General features: G+C 52.3%; 1 long non-coding RNA gene across 1 annotated transcript; it reads right to left on the reverse strand.

Moving 5' to 3' along the window:
• Window positions 1–1868: 1868 nt before the first annotated feature.
• On the reverse strand, window positions 1869–6972 carry LOC103001039 (uncharacterized). Its single transcript, XR_449716.2, has 3 exons — window positions 6612–6972; window positions 5219–5425; window positions 1869–4697 (listed from the first exon to the last, which is right to left on the reverse strand). It is a non-coding gene; the product is annotated as an uncharacterized LOC103001039 (long non-coding RNA).
• Window positions 6973–7520: the final 548 nt, after the last annotated feature.

Raw genomic sequence — 7520 nt, forward strand, 5'->3', positions numbered from 1 at the left:
ACAGGCTCAGTAGCTGTTGCTCCGCGGCATGTGGGATCTTCCTGGACCAGGGATTGAATCTGTGTCCCGTGCATTGGCAGGTGGATTCTTTTTTTAATTAATTTATTTATTTTTTTTAAAATTTTTTTTAATTTTTATTTTTTTGGATGTGTTGGGTCTTAGTTTCTGTGCAAGGGCTTTCTCCAGTTGCGGCGAGCGGGGGCCACTCTTCATCGCAGTGCGCAGGCCTCTCACTGTCGTGGCCTCTCCCGTTGCGGAGCACAGGCTCCAGACGCGCAGGCTCAGTAGTTGTGGCTCATGGGCCTAGCCGTTCCGCGGCATGTGGGATCCTCCCGGACCGGGGCACGAACCCGTGTCCCCTGCATCGGCAGGTGGACTCCCAACCACTGCTCCACCAGGGAAGACCGGCAGGTGGATTCTTAACCACTGTGCCACCAGGGAAGTCCTGCATGGTGTTCTAAGACCTAGCCTCAGAAGTCACGTAGTGGCACTCTCGCCAAATTCTGGGTCAAGGCAGTCACAAAGGTCTGCCAGGCTCAAGGGGAGGGGACATGCCCACCCCCGCCATAGGAGCAGTTCAGCGTCAAGCCATGAGAAGAGCAGGTGGAATGGACATACTGTGGTGGGCTTGGGCCTAAGTCCTAGGCAGAGCGTCCCCTCCAAGGCGGTGGTCTCCTAGAATACTGGGGCATGAGGCCCTGCCACTGTGCCTGGTCGAAGGCCGTGAATGATGGCCGTCATTCTCTGCCACTAGCCATCCCCCATCCCCTCACCCTTGACTCTTCAGCTGGACTGAGCAGGCCTTCTTCCCTCAGCAGTGTGGGCTCTTACTCTCCCAGTTCTTACTAGGTCAAGATTGCTGTAGTCCATTGACGCAGGTGGAAGCCCCCCGGGTGCCCCGCCCTCATTGCATGGTTGGCCCTAGCAGCTCAGGATAATTAGGATAATGTTGGTTCTGGGCCTAAGGAGCCCAGAGTGACTGGGGGACGGCTTTTCCTTCCAGATCAGTGCAAACCTTACTGTGTCCCCTTGTGGAAGTGTCCCCCCACCCCAGGAACTAAGATCTCCAACCTGGCAGCATCTCTGGTTTAGGGGATGGGCTGTTCAGGAATGAGAACCGCTTGGTTCTCTGGCCCTTGTGTTCTAGCCACAGGGTACACACATGGGTGGATTCACGTTTGGGGGCCTAAAGCTTATACACATTTGGGAGCTGTGTTGAGGATCCCCAAGACCAGCCCTGGATTCAGTGATTTACTAGGACTCATAGAATTCGGCACATACAGTTGTACTCATGACCAAGATCCAAGGGAAAGGATGTTAATCAAAATCAGCAAAGGGAAAAGACGGGTGGGGCAAAGTAAGAGGAAACCAGGCCCCAGCTTCCAGAGTCCTCTCCCTGAGAAACCGCTCAGGACATACTCCATCCCCCCAGGAACAAGTTGCAACAATGTGTGTGAAATGCTGGCCACCAGGGAAGCTCACTGGAGACTCAGGGCCTACGGCTTTCATAGGGGGCTGGTCACGGTCATGTAGGCACCCCTGCCTGGTATGTACCCAGAGTCCTGGGAGGAAAGCAGGAGTTTAGCATAAACCATATTTGTTTGTACAAAGAGTTTAGGTTCAGTGAGCCACTCTTATTGGGGAATGGTAGGAACCCTTCTGAAACCTAGGTTCCCAGACGCCACAACTTTGCAAACATCGTCTGAAGGAGAGCAGTCTCAGGGCCCTCTTTAAGAAACAGAGGACAGGGGTTTCCCTGGTGGTCCAGTGGTTAAGACTCTGTGCTCCCAATGCAGGGGGCCCAGGTTCAATCCCTGGTGAGGGAACTAGATCCCGCATGCCACAGCTAAAGATCCCACATGCCACAATGAAGATCCCGTGTGCCGCAACTAATTTTATTAATAAATAAATAAATATTTTTTTAAAAAAAGAAACAGAGGACAAAATCATATATACAAAATTAAGTGAATAGAGGAAAGAAATCCCAACATGCAACACAAATTTTTAAAGTCGACTGATATCACAAACATCACAAAACACAGGAAACAAACATAATGTCATCAATTAACTTCCTGACGTATTTCTCTAACATGTTTCCCCTGTGCTTTTCAGACACAAAATCTGTCACCTCTTAAGATGATGACACTTTCATGATGTCACCTTCTATATAGAGAGGATAATTTAGTCTCCCCTCTAACAAACATGCTTAATCAAAGTTTACTTTATTTAATACATTTATTTTTATTTATTTATTTTGGCTGCGCCGGGTCTTTGTTGTGGCACATGGGATCTTTTCAGTTGCAGCATGCGGGCTTCTTAGTTGCAGCATGCTGACTTCTTAGTTGCAGCATGCATGCGGGATCTAGTTCCCCGACCAGGGATCGAACCTGGGCCCCCTGCACTGGGAGTGCAGAGTCTTACCCACTGGACCATCAAGGAAGTCCCATCAAAGTTTATTTTTATAACTTACAGCTTAGGAGAAAAGTTGTTTTCAGGTAACAGCACCTTTAGCTAATATTGTGTAAATAATTTTTAGAATTATTAAATTTGAGAAAACCTCTATCAAATTTCTTTTACATATGAGCCCTAAGATTTCAGGGCCTTTGGGGGCCCTTGTCTGTGACTAACTTAGATGGTTTTCGAACTGACGACACTCCTTAGCCAATTCCATTAGCTTGATGTGTAGTGACACAGAGCACAGAGGGCGGGTGTGTTCCTGGCAGCCACTTCTATACCAGAATGAGAGCAATAACTGAACTACACCAGGAAGTGAATGTTCCCCCAGAATCACACTAAAGCTCTCCCGACTCAGCCTCCCTGAGTGGAGCCCACGACGCTCCCCCCACCCCGTTCCGTGTGGCAGGGGAGGAAATGAACCAAAGCGGGTTGCATTGGGAAGAGACAGCATTAACCGACTGTGATTAAATTATGTACTTTTGCACATTTTACAAAATGTGCGACCCTGTGAACACTTTGCTGGGGCCCTGGTCTGGAAGAGTCCCGAGCTGAGCCTCATGACTTCGCAGTGAATCTGTCCCCAGACCCCAGACCCCTTAGGCAGCACAGATGCATCTCAGCAGCAAGCGTCCCATCCCAAGAGGGGTCAACAGCCAGTTGGAAGCATGGCAGGGCCTTCAACAGACTGTCTCCATTCTGTTAGGCCGATGGGGAACCTGGGAAGACCAGTGATTCCCGGGGTCATGAGCTCATTGCCAGGGGCCGTTGGCTCTCAGATGGGTCCTTGGTGTGCAGCAGCACCCAGCGGGAGGTAAGGCGTTTGGCAAGCCTGGGATGAAGGTGCTGGGAGAGGAGCTGTCAGGGAGGGCAAAGCCGTGTCCAGAATAGGGGCTGGTTTGGGGCAGAACAAATAACTGCCCCTCCAGGTGGAAGGGGTGCGAGTGAGGTTGTGGGTCTCTGCTGCTGCAGGCGGGGTATTTGCAGTGGCAGAGGGGCCCGCCGCCACCTGCCACTGCAGCCACCCCTTTCATGGGCCTTTGTGTAAGCGAAGCTTTGATGTCTCTGTCTACGAATCCAAAACCTGGCCCTTCAAGGGCAGTGACTGCTGCATCCCTCTCCTGTGCAACCATCACCCTGTCCTATTTCTCTGCACGTCTCAGGGTGTTTTGCTGAAAACTGGACGTTTTAAATGATCTGTTGTAGCAACTCTGGGTTACGTTTAGCTGGCCCCTCCTTGGGCTTGTTGCTGTTGCTGTTAATTAGTCCAGTGGCTTGTCTGCAGCAGTTCTGTGAAGTCTGTTTCTCCACAGTGTGCAGCTTATGACGTCACTACTCAGGCCCCCTCCCCCCCTTCCTTTTTTTAAAAAATTAATTAATTAATTTATTTATTTTTGGCTGCGCTGGGTCTTCGTTGCTGCGCACGGGCTTTCTCTAGTTGTGGCAAGCGGGGGCTACTCTTCGTTGTGCTGCGTGGGCTTCTCCTTGCGGTGGCTTCTCTTGTTGCGGAGCATGGGCTCTAGGTACGTGGGCTTCAGTAGTTGTGGCTCACAGGCTCCAGACGCGCAGGCTCAGTAGTTGTGGCACACAGGCTTAGTTGCTCCGCGGCATGTGGGATCTTCCCGGACCAGGGCTCGAACCCATGTCCCCTGCATTGGCAGGCGGATTCTTAACCACTGTGCCACAAGGGAAGTCCCCCCCCCCCTTCTTATATTTAAGCCTGGCTGCCCAGAAGTTGCATCTGAGTCAGCATAGCTTAGGGTTCAGCCACCGACTGGGCAAAGGTTGTGCTTCAGCTCCCAAGCCAGTGACGTGCTGCCCTTTGCTGATGAATCAGCGGCTGAGGAACACTTTCAAGTCTGCCCCACGTCCAGCCAATGTAACAGGCTGAAGAATAGCCAGGTCCTAATTCCCAAAGGCTGTGAATGTCACCTTCTATGGCAGGTATGATTAAGCTACGGGTCTTGAGAAGGAGAGAGTGTCCTAGAGTATCCAGGTGGGCCCTACATGTAATCATGAGTACCCTTTTAAGGTAGAAGCAGAGGGGTATTTGGCTGCAGAAGCAGAGGAGGAGGAGAGGTGGCCTTGGAGGCAGATTGGAGTGATGCAGCCACAAGCCACGGAGCGCTGACTGCTGGCCGCAGCAAGGAACGGATTCCCCCCGGACCCTCCAGAAGGAACTGTCCTGGCTGACATCTTGATTTTAGCCCAAATGACTCAGTTTGGACTTCTGGCCCTTAGAACTGGAAGAGAATAAATGTCTGTTGTTTTAAGCCTTCGGGTTTGTGGTAACGTGTTTGAGATTTTTTTTTTTTTTTTTGGCTGCTCAGTGCAGCATGTGGGATCTTAGCTCCCTGACCAGGGATTGAACCCACGCCCTCTGCATTGGAAGCAGGGAGTCTTAACCACTGGACGGCCAGGGAAGTCCCGTTTGGGCTCCTTAGTAATTCCTCACCACTAGGGTCTCCGCCGTCCTCCCCAACCCCACACTCAGCGTCCGAGGAAGCTGCTTGGCCACGAGTCCTTCCGCCTCACCTCCTCACCACTCGGCGGGGCCCGGGGGAGCTGGGGCGGGTGGGAGCCTGCCCCTCCCAGAGATGCCCCGACCCGCGGGTGTTGCGGGGGAGGCCTCGTCTTTCCCAGCTTCCTCTGCCCTCGGCTGGAGCTGAGCACAGGGTGCCCTGTGCTCTTGGCCACAGCCTCTCGGAGCCGAGCTGTCATGATGCAGAGCAGGGCGGGGAGGGGCAGGTCCCGCTCTTCTTACCAAGAAGTAGTAGACCTCCACGAATGACTGCTGCAAGCCCAGAGTGACAATCTCCAGAGTGACAGGGTCACTCCCGGAACTCCTGCCCCTGCCAGGCCTCTCAAGGTCACGGCTCCGCACGGGAACACTGTCACTTCCACCACGCTCTTCCGGTCAAAATAAGGCAGAAGGCCAGTTCAGAGTCCAAGGACTGAGAACTGGATGCACCTGTTGAGGGGAGACAGCACGTGCACTTGCAGTGGCAGCAGTGGTCGGCGGCCCCCTAGTGCCCAGGGGAGGCCACTGCCCGCTCCTCCAGCGAGGAAGGAGGGGCTGCTTCTGCCGGGAAGGGGCTCGTGGGAGTTTGGCAGCCTAAGATTCAAGTGTATCCGCTCAAAGTTCCCATCCCAGGTCTCAAGGCTGATTCTGCCCCGGGACAGCGCACATGCCATTTCCTTTGCAACCCAGCTACTTGTATAATCGGCTCCTGTGTTTCCTTCAACACAGGAGGCTATGCTAGTTTCCACTGCTATGTAATAGGTTGCCCCAAATGCAGTGGCTTAAAACTACATCCGCTTGTAAACTCACAGCTCTGTAGGTCACAAGTCTGGGTGCAGCATGGCTGCATTTGGGCAATTGGACTTGAATGACTATTTCATGTGACTTCCTTTCAGCTTGAAGAACTTTCTTTAGTATTTCTTGTAAGGTAGGTCTGCTAACAACAGATTCTCTGTTTATTTTGGACTGTCTTTATTTCATCTTAATTTACAAAAGATCATTTTCCAAAATATTGGATTCTTGCTTGAGTTTTTTAATGATTTGAGTTTGTCATCCCATTGTCTCCTGGCCTTCATTGTTTCTGATGAGAAGTTAGGTGTGAATTTTATGGTATTCACTTGTATGTGATGAGTTATTTTTATTTTGTGACTTTTGAAGTTTTCTTTTTGTCTTTCAATACTTTGGCTATGATATATCAGGTCCTAGGGGCTTCCCACATGTCCTGCCTCATGGCCCCCCAGCAGTGGAGAATCTCCCTTGCGTGAATCTCTCTGGAGCTTTGCATCCTTCCTCCAGGAAGAAAACTGTCCTTATCTGGGATCTCCTGATTAAGCCAGGTTCGCCCAGGATAATATCCCTTTATACCTCAGCTGTGTCATGTGACACGACACGATCATGGGTGTAAAAGCCATTGCACTCACAGTCCTGGAAGTATGCAGGGCGTGTGCGCCAGGGCAGGAAAACCTGGGGGCCTTCTTAGAATGCTGCCTACCACGGTCCACCCTCTGGCCTCCAGAGAGTGTCTGAGTTGGAAGTTGACTGCCCTGAGCCTGTCGTTGTTTGGGGGTAAGATCTCTAGTTCTGTCGTAAACACTCTACTTCATAATCCTTAGAATGAGGATTATTTCCCACTTACGGAAACTATTACAATTGACATCACTTCCATCGAGATTAAGTGTGGTTGCTCCCCAGTCTCCCGGAACACCGCTCTCAGGACTGTCCCCGGACGCTCAGCACCGGTGAGAACTTCCTGCCAGCGTGCCACCCTGGAGCAGTGGGGAAAGGACATGCAAATCCCAGGAAAACTACTGGTTAACAACTGGAAACAGCAGACCCGCAAAAAGGAAATGATGATGTGAAATAAACAATAATCATAATGGAAGAAATGACACAAAATAATGGCAACTGCACAGAGCCGTCCCATTAGAAGGCACACTGGGTGAAGGAAAGAAGTCCTTTGTATGATCTGAAGTGTCAACCCAATTGCTGTCCTTGAGGTGGCTCCTCTGTCCCCAGGAAGCTGCTGTCCTCAGTGTCTCCTGGGGCCTCCCTGCTCCCTGCCCTCCCCGCCACCATTCCCTGAGCTTGTGGCCCTGAGTGTGGCGCCTCGTCCTCCACGTGACAGTGACACTCCCTGCCACCCCAACAGCAGGACCACCTTTGCCTCCAGCCTTGCCCTAAGGTGCTCATTGGCTTACCCCACGCCCCCAAGCTCTGACCCACCTTAGTCTCTGCAGTCCAGCTCCCCCTTGCTGTTGGGCCAGACATGCCGCCTCCCTCAGGGCAGCTCAAACATCCACCCTCCTGACCCCTTCAGATGCTGTGCTGGCCACGACCGCCTCTGGGACTGTGCCCAGTCAGCCAGCCCCACAACCTGGCACGGGCAGCTGGTGGCCAGCGGGTGGCCAGATGGGTGGGGAAGGATGCCTGAATCTCGCACCCCGCTACCTGCAACACCGCCATCCTAGGCTGGGATGCAGAAGCTTCTGTCCTCCAGGAGGGGCTTCCTAGGGGGACTCCAGGCCTGGGGCAGGTCTGGGCTCCT

This window comes from Balaenoptera acutorostrata, chromosome 17 (genome assembly GCF_949987535.1).
Source record: "Balaenoptera acutorostrata chromosome 17, mBalAcu1.1, whole genome shotgun sequence".
Classification (NCBI taxonomy): domain Eukaryota; kingdom Metazoa; phylum Chordata; class Mammalia; order Artiodactyla; family Balaenopteridae; genus Balaenoptera; species Balaenoptera acutorostrata.